Source organism: Nerophis ophidion, linkage group LG21 (assembly GCF_033978795.1).
Source record: "Nerophis ophidion isolate RoL-2023_Sa linkage group LG21, RoL_Noph_v1.0, whole genome shotgun sequence".
NCBI classification, from domain to species: Eukaryota; Metazoa; Chordata; class Actinopteri; order Syngnathiformes; family Syngnathidae; genus Nerophis; species Nerophis ophidion.
Window position 1 is genome coordinate 13,397,793 of NC_084631.1, and position 16,845 is coordinate 13,414,637.

Sequence of the window (16,845 nt, forward strand, 5' to 3'; positions counted from 1 at the left end):
TCATATTTTTGAAAAAATAATAGAATGGAAAATGACACAAAATGTTACTGCATATGTCAGCAACCAAATTAGGAGCCTTTGTTTGCTTACTTACTAACAAAAGACATGTTGTCTTGTATGTTCACTATTTTATTTAAGGACAAATGTGGAATAAAAAACATATGTGTAATATACCGTAAGATTTTTTGGTAAAATAATGCCAATAATGACATTTTTTGTGGTCCCCTTTATTTAGAAAAGTACTAAAACGTACCAAAATACATTTTGATACCGGTACCAAAATATTAGTATCGGAACAACACTAGTTCCATGATTCCATGAAATATCGCGACCGAGATGGATTGACCAACAAAAAAGTTACACTGTAAATTCCGGACTATAAGCCGAAACCTTTTTTTTCCCCACACCTTGAACCCTGCACTTTATATAACGCTGCGGCTAATTTATGGATTTTTTTCCACTAATTGCCACAATGTATGTTCACTATTTTATTTAAAGCCAAAATTGTTCTTTGATTGTAATAAGAAACATATGTTTAATGTACCGCAAATTGTTTTGTTAAAACAAAAAGCCAATAATTAAATTTTTATAGTGCCCTTTATTTAGAAGAGTTGTAAGTCAAGATCTATATTCTTTTCTTTTTCCTTTTAATGTCAATAAGCATACAATGTTATGCAGAGGTGTACTTATAACAATTTTAAAGACAAATTCTACAATTTATAGTGGATTTCTGTGTAAGTATATTTTGATATATATATATATATATATATATATATATATATATAAATACTATATATATATATATATATATATATATATATATATATATTTATATATATATACATAGATATATATATACATAGATATATACATATGTATATATCTATGTATATAGATGTATATATATAAATATATATATATATATATATATATATATATATATATACATAGATATATATATATATATACATGGATATATACATATGTATATATCTATGTATATATAGATGTATATATAAATATATATATATATATATATATATATATATATATATATACATATATACTGTATATATATATACATATACATATATATATATATATATATACTGTATTATATGGTGTATTATACAATACATATTTAAATTTATTTACATTTTTATTTTTAATGGTACCATCCGGCCACTGTAGTCGATGTCACCTGCTGTCAGTGCAGTATATTCTCCCGAGAACCAGTAAAAACCTTATTTTTTTCTCAAGAATGAGTAATTTGGTAAAATAAATAAATCAAAAGCAAAAGTCCATTGCAGGTAATCTGAAGGACATGCTCGTGTAAAGACCTGCTGCAAAAACAAAAAAAACAGGAGAGAACAAAAATTCCAGATGTGTTTTTTTCTTTATTATGGTCTCAAAGACTCCATTATCGTCATAAAAGACGCCATGAGAACACAAAACTCGGTGAAGTCGATAACACCATCCCCATTGACATCCAGAGAATCGAAGAAGCTCTTCTTTTTGTCGTCGTCCTTGACCTACGCAAGTGAAAAACAGAAAGTCAAAAGGCGAAAACGTTTTTGGCATTGTGATGTGTTTTTTTTCTTCTTTTCTCACATCCATGCAGCAGTCTTTGCGAAGCATTTCAGCAAAATCTCCCTTGGTTAAAGTATTGGGGTCTCCACTTTTTTTTGCATGCTCATAGAAGCATTCCTGGAGTAGGACCATTCCACATATTAGCTTCGGTGGCTGTTTCATGTCGTGGGTCATGTTGGCTGTCAATAAAAAGCATAGATCACTCCACTGCAGTTAAAAAGCAACAAGCTTTTGAACAGTGCGGTTTTATTCTTAGTATATAAATACATATTTTAAAGAATTTTGGAATTAATCTCCTGCACTTACCAAAGTGGTCTGGATTTCAGTGTCGTTCAAAATGCTGCTGCAGATGTCAATGGAGGACAGCAAGACTACACCTCTCAGACCTCTTATATTGCACAAGGGGACAAACCCTCACCCAGAACACCGCCTCACCTGATACTTGCGAAACACGTGACTTGTGGTTCCGCGTTGAGCAATCACTAGACCCAACCTGTGCAGGGTGTTATGTAAAGTAAGGTCGCGTTCCTACTATGCAGACTATGCCTATGCGTATAGCATAGGTGAGGCATGCATACTTTTTTTTCTTCTTCTTTTTTTTTTTAACTTAAATTCATATGTGCAGCTCTAGTCATTGTCGATTTAGGTTGCACATTAAATTTACAGGAAAAAAAGGGAGTTATTCGCTTTCATAAAAACTTTATCATAATCATATTATGATATGATAAATTGGTCCAAAAACTATTTGATAAAGTTGTTGTTGAATACTTTTTGGTCCCATTTGCTTTTAGCAAAATAAATCAAGTATTGTAAGTGTATATTACCTTTCTGTATTTGAATCTGAAGGAGCAATAGCTATCCTCCATGAAAACGTACTTTGTATGATCACATTCGTTTTATCTTAAAGTCCATTTTAGAGAAGTATTTAATCTTGCATACAGTATATAATCCTCTATATTGGCAGAAACATTCTTTTAATTAAATTTCATTCCAAGAAATTAAACAATATTTTTGCATCTGACAAAAAAGTGTGGCAAGTCAGACTATTGCTGAGGCATTGAACTGCAAGTTGACAATGTATCGCTCCCTAGCTTTGAGGCAGAGGCACTTGCTGCCTCAAGACCTGCCTTTTCCACGTGGCAACAAGCATGCGCCCCCTCTCACGCACGCCCAATACACACTGTGTGTAGTGGTGGAGGCACCGCCAGTGTCTGCCTCACTTCTCATCTGCTGCATTGTTTTGCTCAGGAAACATGAATTTCCGCAATTTTGACCATGAAAATTATCAAAATATACAGGAACCACGCCAAAATCACATAGAAAGCATAAACCAAAAGAGAAGTATTAAAACTTATTTCATTTTATTACTTTTTTTTGGAACATCTCATGGTTAAGCCACCTGATGGCAGGTGAGGCACTGCCTCACTTGCCTCCCCTGACAGCACGTCACTGGCGTATAGGGGCCTCAGCTTCCAACAAACGCCGCACGTTGAGTATTAACGCCACATCAAAATGTGCGAGGATACTTTTACAAGGCGTTAAAACACACGTGTGCTGCATGATCAAAAACGATCTCTGTTCCGCATACACAGCAGGGGACTGCAAGGCAATTTTAGCCATTCGGAAGCGTCCATGACGTTATTTCCGAAGGCGGGACCAAAGGGAACATGACGAGCAACAGTAAGAAAAGAGCATGTTGAGCTCTCTTTTTATTTTTTATTATTATTATTTTTTTGGTTTAAACTATTAAATGAGTCTAAAATATTACTTATTTTATCTTTGTGGAAAATATTGGATACAAGCTTGTCAAGCTTATGAGATGGGATGCGATGCAAGTTAAAATACCACTGATAGTCACTAGGTGTGGTGATATTACTCACTGCATTTGACCCATCCCCTTGTTCCACCCCCTGGGAGGTGAGGGGAGCAGTAAGCAGCAGCGGAGGCAGAGCTCTGGAATCATTTTGGTGATATAAGCCCGAATTCCATCCCTTGGTGCTGAGTGCCAAGAAGGGAGGTAATGGGTCCCATTTTATAGTTTTTGGTTTGAACTCACAACCTACCGATCTCAGGGCGGACACTCTAACCACAAGACACCTGAGCAAGCGTAAGCCACTGTGGAACTATTGTTAATTTTTAAATGTTTGTATTTCATTTCTTATAAATGGCTGTGATGATAATGTAAATGAGGGATTTCTAATCACTGCCATGTTGGAATTTGTATTAATATTGATACTGTGATATCCTTTATTTTTGTTTGACTTATTTCGGATTGTTTTGTGTCATGTTTGTGTGTCTTCTCAATTGCTCTGTTGATTTCTATTCTGCATGTTGCTGGGCCGGGTTTGTCAAGTCAAGTCAAGTCAAGTCAAGTCACGTCAAGTCAAGTCAAGTTTATTTATATAGCACGTTTACAACAACTTTTAAATTGAACCAAAGTGCTTTACAGGTAAAAAAAAAAAAAAAGCATAGAGCAACAGAAACAGAAAACAAACAAAGAACATAACCAATGAATAAGCTGAAAAAAATAGTGTAAAAAGCAATACGGTAAAAGGGGTTGAATAAAAAGTAAAACATTTGTTAAATAAAAACCATAGTACTAAAAATATAAGATATAGATGGATAAGTGGAGATAAGTGCAGAGAAGAGCAAGATCCTGGTCAACAGTCACAATCACTTACCACCACCAAATATCACATTGAATGGACAAACCCTGGAGGAAGAAAAGGACTTTAAGTACCTTGGGTCCTTTGTGAGTGAAGATGGCAGCTCCACAAAAGAGATCAGAGCAATAATAGGCATAGCAACATCAGCCATGACAAGACTGACCAGTATATGGAAAAGAAATACCATCAGTTTCCAGGTGACGGTCAGACTCTACAAGTCACTTGTTCTTACGAACCCTACTCTATGGTTGTGAGAGATGGACGCTCACAGTGGACACAGAGCGCAGGATACAGTCCTTTGAAAGCAAGTGTTACAGAAGAATGTTACATATATCATACAGTGAACACGGGACAAATGATTATATTAGACAGCTAGTTACCACCCGTGCTGGCGAACAGGAACCTCTACTCTCAACGGTTAAACGTCGCAAGCTGACCTGGTTTGGCCATGTCACAAGGCACACCTCCCTGTCAAAGACCATCCTGCAGGGAACAGTAGAGGGGAAGCGGAGACGAGGCAGGCAGAGAAAGGCCTGGATGGACAACATCAAAGAATGGACTGGCTGCAGCTTCCAAACCCTGCTACGAACAGCAGAAGATTTTGAGTGCTGGAGATCACTGACAGCCCAAGCATCCACCATGACACCCCTACGGCCTCCTAGGCCATAGGATGAGTGAGTGAGTGGGAGTGAGTAATAAAAAATGCGACATATAGAAAAATAAAACTAAAGCAAAGGGGTGTGGGGGTAGGACTAGAAAATGGTGGCCTAGTGGGCAGGCTCAGCTAAGGTCAAAGGCCAGCGAGAAGAGGAAGGTCTTAAAGAAGGGTTTTGAAATTCCCAGGCTCTGGGCTGACCTAATGTGAAGGGGAAGGCTGTTCCAGAGCTGAGGGGCGGCAATGGAAAAGGCTCTGTCCCCTCTGGCCTTTAGTTTGGTTTTGGAATTGAAATTGTGCTATTATCGTAGTATTGTGTATGATTTTGTTGGAGTGATTAATAAAAAAAGTCCTTTTTTTATCAATGTAGAGCGAAAATATAAGCATATTTGTGTCACACCTGTAAATCTGATTTTAAGTTTGATCATGTTTTGTTTCTTTTTCTGGACTCTTGTTCCGTTTTTTCACTTCCTGGTTTGTTCTGTTACCATGACAACTCATTGCTTTTCACCTTGCCCTCCTAGTCACGCCCATGCCCTCAGTCCCGCACCTGTTCCTAATTATTCACAGCCACTATTTAAGTCAATTTCTTTCTGTCCATCAGTCTGGGAACATTAACTTTCATTACCCATGCCGTTCTAACTTTCATTGTAATCTACAACCTTGCTGCTCATTCTCCATGCGCACGATCACCTGCCACGCACCTTGCTATTCTTGCCTCTTGTTTTTGTTGTCACAGTAAGTGTTTAGTTTTAGTTGTTTATAGTCATGCCATCGTGCTGTTTCTGTTCATAGTTCATTCATGCCTATCGAGCAACTGTTTTTGTTTCCTGTTTATATTTTGTAGCCAAGTTTTATACCTTCATATGAGCGCCCTTAGTTTGTTTATTTTTTTATTTAGAATTCCAAATAAAACATCATGTACCTTAATTCACGCCTGGCTCGTCCTGTAATCCCTCTGCGTCGAAGGAGCACACTCAATCCATGTCCTAGCCTGACAGAAAGATCCCAGCATAAGAGCTCCTTCGCAGATGATCATTTGGACAAGGCTTCGTTGGCGGTGCTGCGCGCTATGGAGGAGGAAACGCTCCGCTATTCCTCCATGGTGCTCAAAGAGATGATGTGGGGGCCAAATGGCAAATTGGTACCAATAAGATCCATTTGGTCCGAAGATGACGCCATGCCGTCTTCCCGGAAGCGTCACCCTTGACGAAGAACATTGGGGAAGGCTTCCAGGTGCAGACAGGCTTCCAGGTGCAGACAGGCTCTCAGCCAACAAAACTTTGTTTTGTTGGCTGAGAGCCATACTCTCTGCCCTGGTCAATATGCAGGGGCGGGTCGCCTCTTCACTCGGTCTCCTTGTTGAATCAGCACCTGACGAGCTGCTGCCCAGCTGTGTCGGCAGCGTCGGACCATGGCATGTGCCGAGGGGACCGACACTTCCAGCTCATTGTCTGGAAAGACTGGAGGTTGAAAACCATACGCGCATTTAAAAGGAGAAAACCCTGTTGCAGATGTAGGTAACGAATTGTGTGCATACTCAACCCAGACCAGGTGTTTGCTCCATGTAGGGGGGTTTTGGGACACCAGGCACCGGAGGAAGTTTTCCAGTTGTTGATTGAGGCGTTTGGTCGAGCCGTTGGCCTCTGGGTGATAACCTGAAGTCAGGCTGGCCTTAGCTCCGATGAGCCTGCAGAACTCCTTCCAAAAACGTGACACGAACTGGGGCCCCCGGTCGGAGACAATGTCTTTAGGGAAGCCATGAATCTTAAAAATATTGTTTATCATGATTTCTGCTGTCTCATTGGCAGAGGGCAGCTTAGGCAAGGCAATGAATCTCACCATTTTGGTGAAACGGTCCACCACCGTGAGGCCGGTGGTGTTACCTTGAGAGACCGGGAGCCCCGTAAGGAAGTCCATGGAAATGTCGGACCAAGGTCTGGAGGGAATGGGTAGGTGCTGCAATAGGCCCATACGGGATCCAGAGGACGTCTTGTTCCGAGCGCAGACCGAACATGCCTCCACGTACTCTCGTACCTCCGGCTCCATGGATGGCCACCAAAACCGCAGAGAGTTGATTGGCGAACATCGTTCTCCGAACTCCCAGGTGGCATGAAAGCAGGGAGGTGTGAGCCCAGTGGATCACCTGTGGGCGCAATTCAACCGGGACAAATAAGCGATTATCTGGGCACCCATTAGGTGGCGGGACTCCATCATTTGCCTGCTTTACCTCATCTTCTATTTGCCAGGTGACTACTCCAACCACACGGGTAAGTGGAAGGATAGTTTCAGGTACCTTGGCAACAGGCTCGGGGTCGAACATTCGAGACAGGGCATCTGGTTTGACGTTTCGGGACCCTGGCCTGTATGAGAAAGAGAAGCGGTTGAAAAAGAGTGCCCACCTGGCCTGGCAAGAATTGAGTCTTTTAGCTTTTTTGATATACTCAAGATTTTTATGGTTAGTCCCGACAATGAACGGGAAACTGGCCCCCTCTAGCCAGTGCCTCCACTCGTCCAGAGATATTTTGACCACCAACAGCTCACGGTTACCAACATCCAAATTCCTCTCAGCTTTGGATAGGCGTCTTGACAGGAAGGCGCAGGGATGCATTTTACCATCCTTCTCCGATCGTTGGGAGAGGACGGCTCCGATTACTTTGTTGGAGGCATCCACCTCTACCACAAACTGGCGTTGGGGATCTGGCATGGTGAGGATGGGAGCTGAAGTGAAGCGATGCTTGAGGTTCTGGAACGCCCTTTCAGCCTCTGGAGACCAGCGGAACAGCACCTGGGTGGAAGTGAGAGCATGAAGAGAGGCAGCTATTGTGCTAAAATCTCTGATGAATCGTTTGTAAAAATTAGCAAACCCCAAGAACTGTTGAACCCTCTTCCGGCTATCAGGAGTAGGCCAGTCGGCTACGGCGCTAACTTTAACTTTAACTCCTCCAGGAGCTACGATAAAGCCCAAGAAGCGATAGTGTTGGCATAAAACTCACTCTTTTCGGCTTTGACAAATAGCTGGTTCTCTTGTAGCCTTTTAAGGACCTTGGTCACGTGGACCTTGTGAGTCTCATTGTTTGTAGAATAAATTAAAATGTCATCAAGGTACACGTAAATAAAATGGTCTAGGAAGTCTCTTAGCACATCATTTGTCATGGCTTGAAATACAGCAGGAGCATTGGTGAGACCAAATGGCATGACTAAATACTCATAGTGTCCACTGGGAGTGTTAAAACCAGTCTTCAACTCATCCCCCTCCCTTATGCGGATGAGATGATAGGGAACAGGTGGAAACAATCAGGGAACACGGATGACGTCAGACTGATGACACAAAAGAAAGGGCAAGTGACCTGAAACGAGAGGAGAGTTATTTTTCAAACTTAAATATGAAAATCATAAGACAGAAAAAAAACAAGACAAGACATCCCTCACCACGGCGTGACAGGTGTGAGGGGACAGCGCTGGGACCAAAGTAATGAGGCAAACAGGAAGAACCACTGAAAATTAGAGCACTGGAAAGGAAACAATACCAAACACAGTAAAGAAAAAAAACAAAGTCCAAACTTGTCATGACATTCATGACATGTTCACACTTTGTTCCCCCTTTTGAGACATGATGTAAACCATATATATGTGATGTATTATATTGTAATTGTTTGCAGGTTTGGAATAAACTAACACCATAACCATATGTAACATCCATCCATCCATTTTCTACCATTTGTCCCTTTTGGGGTCGCGGGGTGGTACTCGGGCCTATCTCAGCTGCACTCGGGCGGAAGGCGGCGTACACCCTTGTCAAGTCGCCACCTCATCGGAGGGCCCATATGTAACATGTCAGTACAAATTGTGTCAAAGTTCATTCCAAAATGCATTCAGTAATTTTATTACAAAATGCGGTAGATTCGTACGAAATGCGGCGTTGTTAGGTAATGAAGTAAAACAGTTTTACATTATTGCACTATTATAACATAATGCGTTGTTATTTGGGGTTTACAAATAATGGAAATTACATGTTACATATAGCTATGGTTGTGGTGTTAAATTACGGAAATAAGGTTTTTCGGACTATGAGGTGCACTTAAAATTCTTTCATTTACTCAAAAATCGACGGTGCGCCTAATGTACATATTAATTTAGATTTTGCTTGCCGACCTTCAAGCAGTTTCATTTGGTACATGGTGTAATGATAAGTGTGACCACTAGATGGCAGTCACACATAAGCAATACACATGGACTGCAGGTTGACGCCTATTCAATAAATGCCGCTGGCAAGCCTAAGACTTGGCTGTTTCATCGAGAATATAGAACATTACACAAAAATGTTTTAGTATGGTAAGCTAGAAGCCGCACCGCTTGACGAATTGTTGGCACATTACGGCTACCGTAGTTCGACGTACTGTGCTTCAACATACGGGTATTGTTAGGTTGTTTGTATAAGGACCACAAAATGGCACTTACTAGGAGACATATTACTTGCTGTTTTGTTTCCCAATATTATGGAAAACCAAATGTCTTTACCTATTGGTACCTGCTGATGTATATTTGGGATCTGCATAAGTCATGAAAATGTGTACTTGTCCGCCATAGAAGTCAATAAGCTCCTTCTTTTTCTCTGTTCTCTTTTTGTGGGGCATTTATGCTCCGCTGCATAGTTGTAACTTATATCTGTCAGTGGACCTGCTATGGAAGCGTTGAAAACTACCGGTACAACAAAGATGATGGGGTGAAGAAGCTGTCGAAGTTGAGGTATGTAAATATAAGACCGCTCACAAAACGCTGCACCCTGAAGCGAGTTGTCAGCATTTTAAGTTAAAGTACCAATGATTGTCACGCACACACTCGGCGTGGTGAAATTATTTTCTGCATTTGACCCATCACCCTTGATCACCTCCTGGGAGGTGAGGGGAGCAGTGAGCAGCAGCGGTTGCCGCACCCGGGAATCATTATTTGGTGATTTAACCCCCATTTCCAACCCTTGATGAGTGCCAAGCAGGGAGGTAATGGGTCCCATTTATACAGTCTTTGGTATGACTCGGCCCGGGTTTGACCTCACCTACTGATCTCAGAGCGGACAGTCTAAGGCCAAAGAGCCACCATTATATGTTGTAGAGACCACAAGGAAATGTTTTAAATGTAGAAAACAAAACATCATTATATGACCCCTTTAAAATGTGCCTTATAATCTGGTGCGCCCTATGGTCCGAAAATACAGTACCTATGATTACCAAACGCTGCTGTGTTGGATCCGCTTTGGACTGGACTCTCGCGGCTGTGCTGGATCCACTATGGATTGAACTTTCACAGTATCATGTTAGACCCACTCGACATCCATTGCTTTCGTCCTCTCCAAGGTTCTCATAGTCATCATTGAGACTGATGTCCCACTGGGTCATCATTGTCACCGACGTCCCACTGGGTGTGAGTTTTCCTTGCCCTTATGCGGGCCTACCGAGGATGTCGTAGTGGTTTGTGTTGTGGTTTGTGCAGCCCTTTGAGACACTAGTGATTTAGGGCTATATAAGTAAACATTGATTGATTGATTGATTGATTGATTGATTGAAATATGTAACTAGATTACCAAATGCAATTTTGCTTAGGGACCCAATTTGGCCATTTCTTTAAAAGTATCAATATACTAAGTTAAACTACAATATAACAAACAATAAAAAACACATATTTCCTCTTGAGAGTTAGCAGCCTATGCAGTTGACGTTTTGTGTTTTCTTTAAAATTTTTTTTACAGAATTTCAGAAATCTTTAACGCGTAATGCGAAACAACAGTCAGGACCCGTCCACCCACCCGAAGGCGAAGGGAAGCCGAAGGGGAGGGTAGCTTCCCTTCGCCTTCGGGTGGGGGGGACGGATCCTGACTGTTGTTTGTGCTTACGCACCAAACAGCAGTTCAGAATACCCACCCTTTTTGGGTACACTCGAGGGAGTACTGGAAAGTGCTCCTCCGGGTGATTCCCTTGTCCTACTGGGAGACTTCAACGCTCACGTTGGCAACGACAGTGAAACCTGGAGAGGCGTGATTGGGAAGAATGGTCGCCCGGATCTAAACCCGAGTGGTGTTTTGTTATTGGACTTTTGTGCTCGTCACAGTTTGTCGATAACAAACACCATGTTCAAACATAAGGGTGTCCATATGTGCACTTGGCACCAGGACACCCTAGGCCGCAGTTCCATGATCGACTTTGTAGTTGTGTCATCGGATTTGCGGCCTCATGTTTTGGACACTCGGGTGAAGAGAGGGGCGGAGCTTTCTACCGATCACCACCTGGTGGTGAGTTGGCTGCGATGGTGGGGGAGGATGCCGGACAGACCTGGCAGGCCCAAACGCATTGTGAGGGTCTGCTGGGAACGTCTGGCAGAGTCTCCTGTCAGAGAGAGTTTCAATTCACACCTCCGGGAGAACTTTGAACATGTCACGAGGGAGGTGCGGGACATTGAGTCCGAGTGGACCATGTTCCGAACCTCTACTGTCGAGGCGGCTGATTGGAGCTGTGGCCGCAAGGTTGTTGGTGCCTGTCGTGGCGGTAATCCCAGAACCCGTTGGTGGACACCAGCAGTGAGGGATGCCGTCAAGCTGAAGAAGGAGTCCTATCGGGTTCTTTTGGCTCATAGGACTCCGGAGGCAGTGGACGGGTACCGACGGGCCAAGCGGTGTGCAGCTTTAGCGGTCGCGGAGGCAAAAACTCGGACATGGGAAGAGTTCGGGGAAGCCATGGAAAACGACTTCCGGACGGCTTTGAAGCGATTCTGGACCACCATACGGCGCCTCAGGAAGGGGAAGCAGTGCACTATCAACACCGTGTATGGTGCGGATGGTGTTCTGCTGACTTCGACTGCGGATGTTGTGGATCGGTGGAGGGAATACTTCGAAGACCTCCTCAATCCCACCAACACGTCTTTCTTTGAGGAAGCGGTGCCTGGGGAATCTGTAGTGGACTCTCCTATTTCTGGGGCTGAGGTCGCTGAGGTAGTTAAAAAGCTCCTCGGCGGCAAGGCCCCGGGGGTGGATGAGATCCGCCCGGAGTTCCTTAAGGCTCTGGATGCTGTGGGGCTGTCTTGGTTGACAAGACTCTGCAGCATCGCGTGGACATCGGGGGCGGTACCTCTGGATTGGCAGACCGGGGTGGTGGTTCCTCTCTTTAAGAAGGGGGACCGGAGGGTGTGTTCCAACTATCGTGGGATCACACTCCTCAGCCTTCCCGGTAAGGTTTATTCAGGTGTACTGGAGAGGAGGCTTCGCCGGATAGTCGAACCTCGGATTCAGGAGGAACAGTGTGGTTTTCGTCCTGGTCGTGGAACTGTGGACCAGCTCTATACTCTCGGCAGGGTTCTTGAGGGTGCATGGGAGTTTGCCCAACCAGTCTACATGTGCTTTGTGGACTTGGAGAAGGCATTCGACCGTGTCCCTCGGGAAGTCCTGTGGGGAGTGCTCAGAGAGTATGGGGTATCGGACTGTCTTATTGTGGCAGTCCGCTCCCTGTATGATCAGTGTCAGAGCTTGGTCCGCATTGCTGGCAGTAAGTCGGACACGTTTCCAGTGAAGGTTGGACTCCGCCAAGGCTGTCCTTTGTCACCGATTCTGTTCATAACTTTTATGGACAGAATTTCTAGGCGCAGTCAAGGCGTTGAGGGGTTCCGGTTTGGTGGCCACGGGATTAGGTCTCTGCTTTTTGCAGATGATGTAGTCCTGATGGCTTCATCTGGCCGGGATCTTCAGCTCTCACTGGATCGGTTCGCAGCCGAGTGTGAAGCGACCGGAATGAGAATCAGCACCTCCAAGTCCGAGTCCATGGTTCTCGCCCGGAAAAGGGTGGAGTGCCATCTCCGGGTTGGGGAGGAGACCCTGCCCCAAGTGGAGGAGTTCAAGTACCTAGGAGTCTTGTTCACGAGTGGGGGAAGAGTGGATCGTGAGATCGACAGGCGGATCGGTGCGGCGTCTTCAGTAATGCGGACGTTGTATCGATCCGTTGTGGTGAAGAAGGAGCTGAGCCGGAAGGCAAAGCTCTCAATTTACCGGTCGATCTACGTTCCCATCCTCACCTATGGTCATGAGCTTTGGGTCATGACCGAAAGGATAAGATCACGGGTACAAGCGGCCGAAATGAGTTTCCTCCGCCGGGTGGCGGGGCTCTCCCTTAGAGATAGGGTGAGAAGCTCTGCCATCCGGGAGGAGCTCAACGTAAAGCCGCTGCTCCTCCACATCGAGAGGAGCCAGATGAGGTGGTTCGGGCATCTGGTCAGGATGCCACCCGAACGCCTCCCTAGGGAGGTGTTTAGGGCACGTCCAGCTGGTAGGAGGCCACGGGGAAGACCCAGGACACGTTGGGAAGACTATGTCTCCCGGCTGGCCTGGGAACGCCTCGGGATCCCCCGGGAAGAGCTAGACGAAGTGGCTGGAGATAGGGGAGTCTGGGCTTCCCTGCTTAGGCTGCTGCTCCCGCGACCCGACCTCGGATAAGCGGAAGATGATGGATGGATGGAAGGTAATGCGAAACACAAACATCAACTGCAGAGAATGCTGTTTTTTTTTTTTTTTTAGAGATTTTCAGAAAACTATAAACCCCTTAATGCAATACACAAACGTCCACTGCAAAGAACGCTGGCTCTTAGAATAATGTTTTTGTTTAAAAAAAAAAAATTAACCTCAAATAATAGAATTCTGGAAAAAAAAAAACAGATGAAAGAATAGAAAGTACTGCCACCCCTGAAGGACTCAGCAGTCATCTTCAGCGTCCTGAACAGAGCAAAGACAAATTACTGAATATCCGACAGCAACTGCTGCCCTTAGCAGGAGGTATTAAACAGAAAAGTCTAGAGCAAACAGCACAACAGTTTCCACCCTTCGGCCATATTTGTCCTCGCCACGGACACACCTAGTAGGGATAAAGGACTAAATAACTGCACCTTGTCTATTCACATGCTTTTTTCTTTGTCCGTTTGCCAACTTCACTGGGAACATCGGGTGTTCCGATACAAGAAACGCAGCGTTTTCAATCTTGTGCTTCTCCTTGGTGTGTCTCCCTTCGTTATAAACTGGGCTGCACTAAATTTGTTCACGGAGCAAACGTGTGTCTACTGAATGTTTGCAACTTAATTTGCACTGAGAATGTCAAGATTACAAATATGTATGTAAAAAGTGTTGTTCAACAGAACTCTAATACTTTACAATTTAGTAAAGATTTTTGAAGGGTTATTAGTTTGTTTCATATTTAGACGTAATTCAGAGCCATTTATAGAAGCGTCTAAGTCACGCCTTAAAACTCATTTTATGTATTCAATCTTTTAAATATACTCAGTTTTAGACCAGTTGACCGGCCGCTCCTCTTTTTTGCCCCCCTCTCCTGCTTGGAGATTTACCTGGTAGCCACAGATAATCCCTGGATAGGTACCAGTCTGGAGAAGGCGCCAGCTTTTCCAAGTTTGATTGATTGATTGAAACTTTTATTAAAATACTGCACAGTTCTGTACATATTCCGTACAATTGACCACTAAATGGTAACACCCGAATAAGTTGTTCAACTTGTTTAAGTCGGGGTCGACGTAAATCAATTCATGGTAGTCATGACCCAGTGTGGAGCTCTCCTCTATGACATGGCTGAAGACCGACCATGACCCTCTGCTCGCCCAGTTAGTATCATGAATAATGCAATAACTGGGCCCACTTGGCATCCGTTACAGCCGGTCACTCAGGAAGGCGGTGCCCACATCTGCGGCTCATTTCAAAAGTCTCTGCTTCATCCCATTCTTGGTTTTGAGTTTTTCCTATCCCGAATGTGGGTTTCAGAATCATTGTGGTTTTTGCAGCCCTTTGAGGCAGTTGTGATTGAGGGCTATATAAATAAACGATGATTGATTTAGTTGATTATTAAGAGCTACAGATTCCATGATCAAACAATTGTACGTAAGTGTGATTTATTTGGATGCGTCAGATCTATTCTTTAACCTGCGGAGAAAAGGAAACAAGTCGGGTGTTGTTATAGAAAAAATAATATTTAAATTGTACTCGTCTTTACTAGAAAGGGAACTTTTAGAGGGCTCATAGTATGATCTGTTTTTACATTTAAAATAATTCCTTGTGGTCTATACATAACATCTAATGGTGGTTCTTTTGTAAATATCTTGCATAGTTCAAACAACGATTTTTTTTTAAAATTTTAAACAATTAAATTGATGCACTTTAAATAATTTATGTTACATATTGATAAGAATAATTTGTTATGCAGAGGTGTACTTGTAACAATTTTAAAGACAAATAATACTACTTATAGTGTAAGTGGTGCGAGATGTTCACTTCTTCCTAGAGGTGGCGTACTAGAAAATAATTGAGGATCACTGGATTAACGCATCAATTTCAATGGTTTAGTACATGGGTCACCAGACTACGGCCCGCGGGCCGGATCCGGCACAACAGCATCCGAAATCCGGCCCGCAAGAAGTCCCAAGTTGAAAAAAATATATATTTATAATAATAATCCATCCATCCATTCATCCTTCCATCCATCCATCCATCCATTTTCAACCGCTTGTCCCTTTTTGGGGTTGCGGGGGGTGCTGGAGCCTATCTCAGCTGCATTCGGGCGGAAGGCAGACTACACCCTGAACAACTTCCCTTCTCATTGCAGGGCCAATACAGATAGACAGACAACATTCACACTCACATTCACACACTAGGGACCATTTAGTGTTGCCAATCAACCTATCCCCAGGTGCATGTCTTTGGAAGTGGGAGGAAGCCGGAGTATCTGGAGGGAACCCACGCATTCACGGGGAGAACATGCAAACTCCACACAGAAAGATCCCAAGCCCGGGACTGAAGTCAGGACTACTCAGGACCTTCGTATTTTCAGGCACATGCACTAATCCCTGTGCCACCGTGCTGCCCACCATACTTGCCAACCCTCCCGGATTTTCCGGCGGATTCCCGAAATTCAGCGCCTCTCCCGAAAACCTCCCGGAACAAATTTCCACGCCCTCTCCAGCTCCATGCGGGTGACGTAGTGACAGCCTTTTTTCACGTCCGCTTTCCCACAATATAAACAGCGAGCCTGCCCAATGACGTTATAACTGTAGAATGATCGAGGGCGAGTTCTTGGTTCCTTATGTGGGTTTATTGTTAGACAGTTTCAGTAACGTCCTCCCAGCTCGGTAACAACACACAACAACAGCAGTCACGTATTTCTCTACCGTAAAGCTGTTCGTCTGCCATAAACAGCAATGTTGTGACATTCTTAAACAGGACAATACTGCCATCTACTGTACATGCATATGTGACAATAACATCTACGGCTTTAAGAGAGTGCAGAAGAACGGCCAGGCGACGCTTGTAAATTCCAAGCTGCAGCTGCGATTGGACCTGGATAACCTCCAGGAAGAAGTAGTGGACTACCAATTACTTGGCAGTGAAGATCTTCCTCAGGAAGCAAAGATTGACCGGTTTTGGGACATGCTAGGGAGAGATGGAAGATTCAAGACTCTAGTGCAGGGGTGCCCATTACGTCGATCGCGATCGACTGGTCGATCGCGATCGACTGGTCGATCTCGGAGGGTGCGTCAGTCGATCTCAAGCCAGGCATTAAAAAATATACATAAAAATTAGCAATCAATCAATCATACCAAGACTTCACTTTCGTGAGTTGTTTGACATTCTCGGCACCCGAGGAGCTTGTGAGATGACTCTGGCTGCTGCAATCTCATATTTAAGAAAAAAATCACTAACAGGGCGGACGCAGGGAAACACATTTTATTTCTAGAGACTCCGTACCGACTGTCAAAACTCTAAAGACCGACTGCACAGTTCCTGTCTTCACCATAAAATACCTGTTTCATCCTGCCTGTGCTAACAAAATAAGAGTCTCAGAAAGCTAGCGTGCACAAGCTAGCAAGCTACGGAGTTTGATGCCAATGTATTTCTCCCCCGCC

General features: G+C 43.7%; 1 long non-coding RNA gene across 1 annotated transcript; it reads right to left on the reverse strand.

Annotated features, from left to right (window-relative positions):
- Positions 1-1,377: 1,377 nt before the first annotated feature.
- On the reverse strand, positions 1,378-8,358 carry LOC133539786 (uncharacterized). Its single transcript, XR_009803495.1, has 10 exons — positions 8,344-8,358; positions 7,779-8,261; positions 7,356-7,699; positions 7,142-7,274; positions 6,457-7,057; positions 6,060-6,374; positions 4,637-5,981; positions 1,897-4,552; positions 1,612-1,769; positions 1,378-1,532 (listed from the first exon to the last, which is right to left on the reverse strand). It is a non-coding gene; the product is annotated as an uncharacterized LOC133539786 (long non-coding RNA).
- Between the last annotated feature and the right edge of the window lie 8,487 nt (positions 8,359-16,845).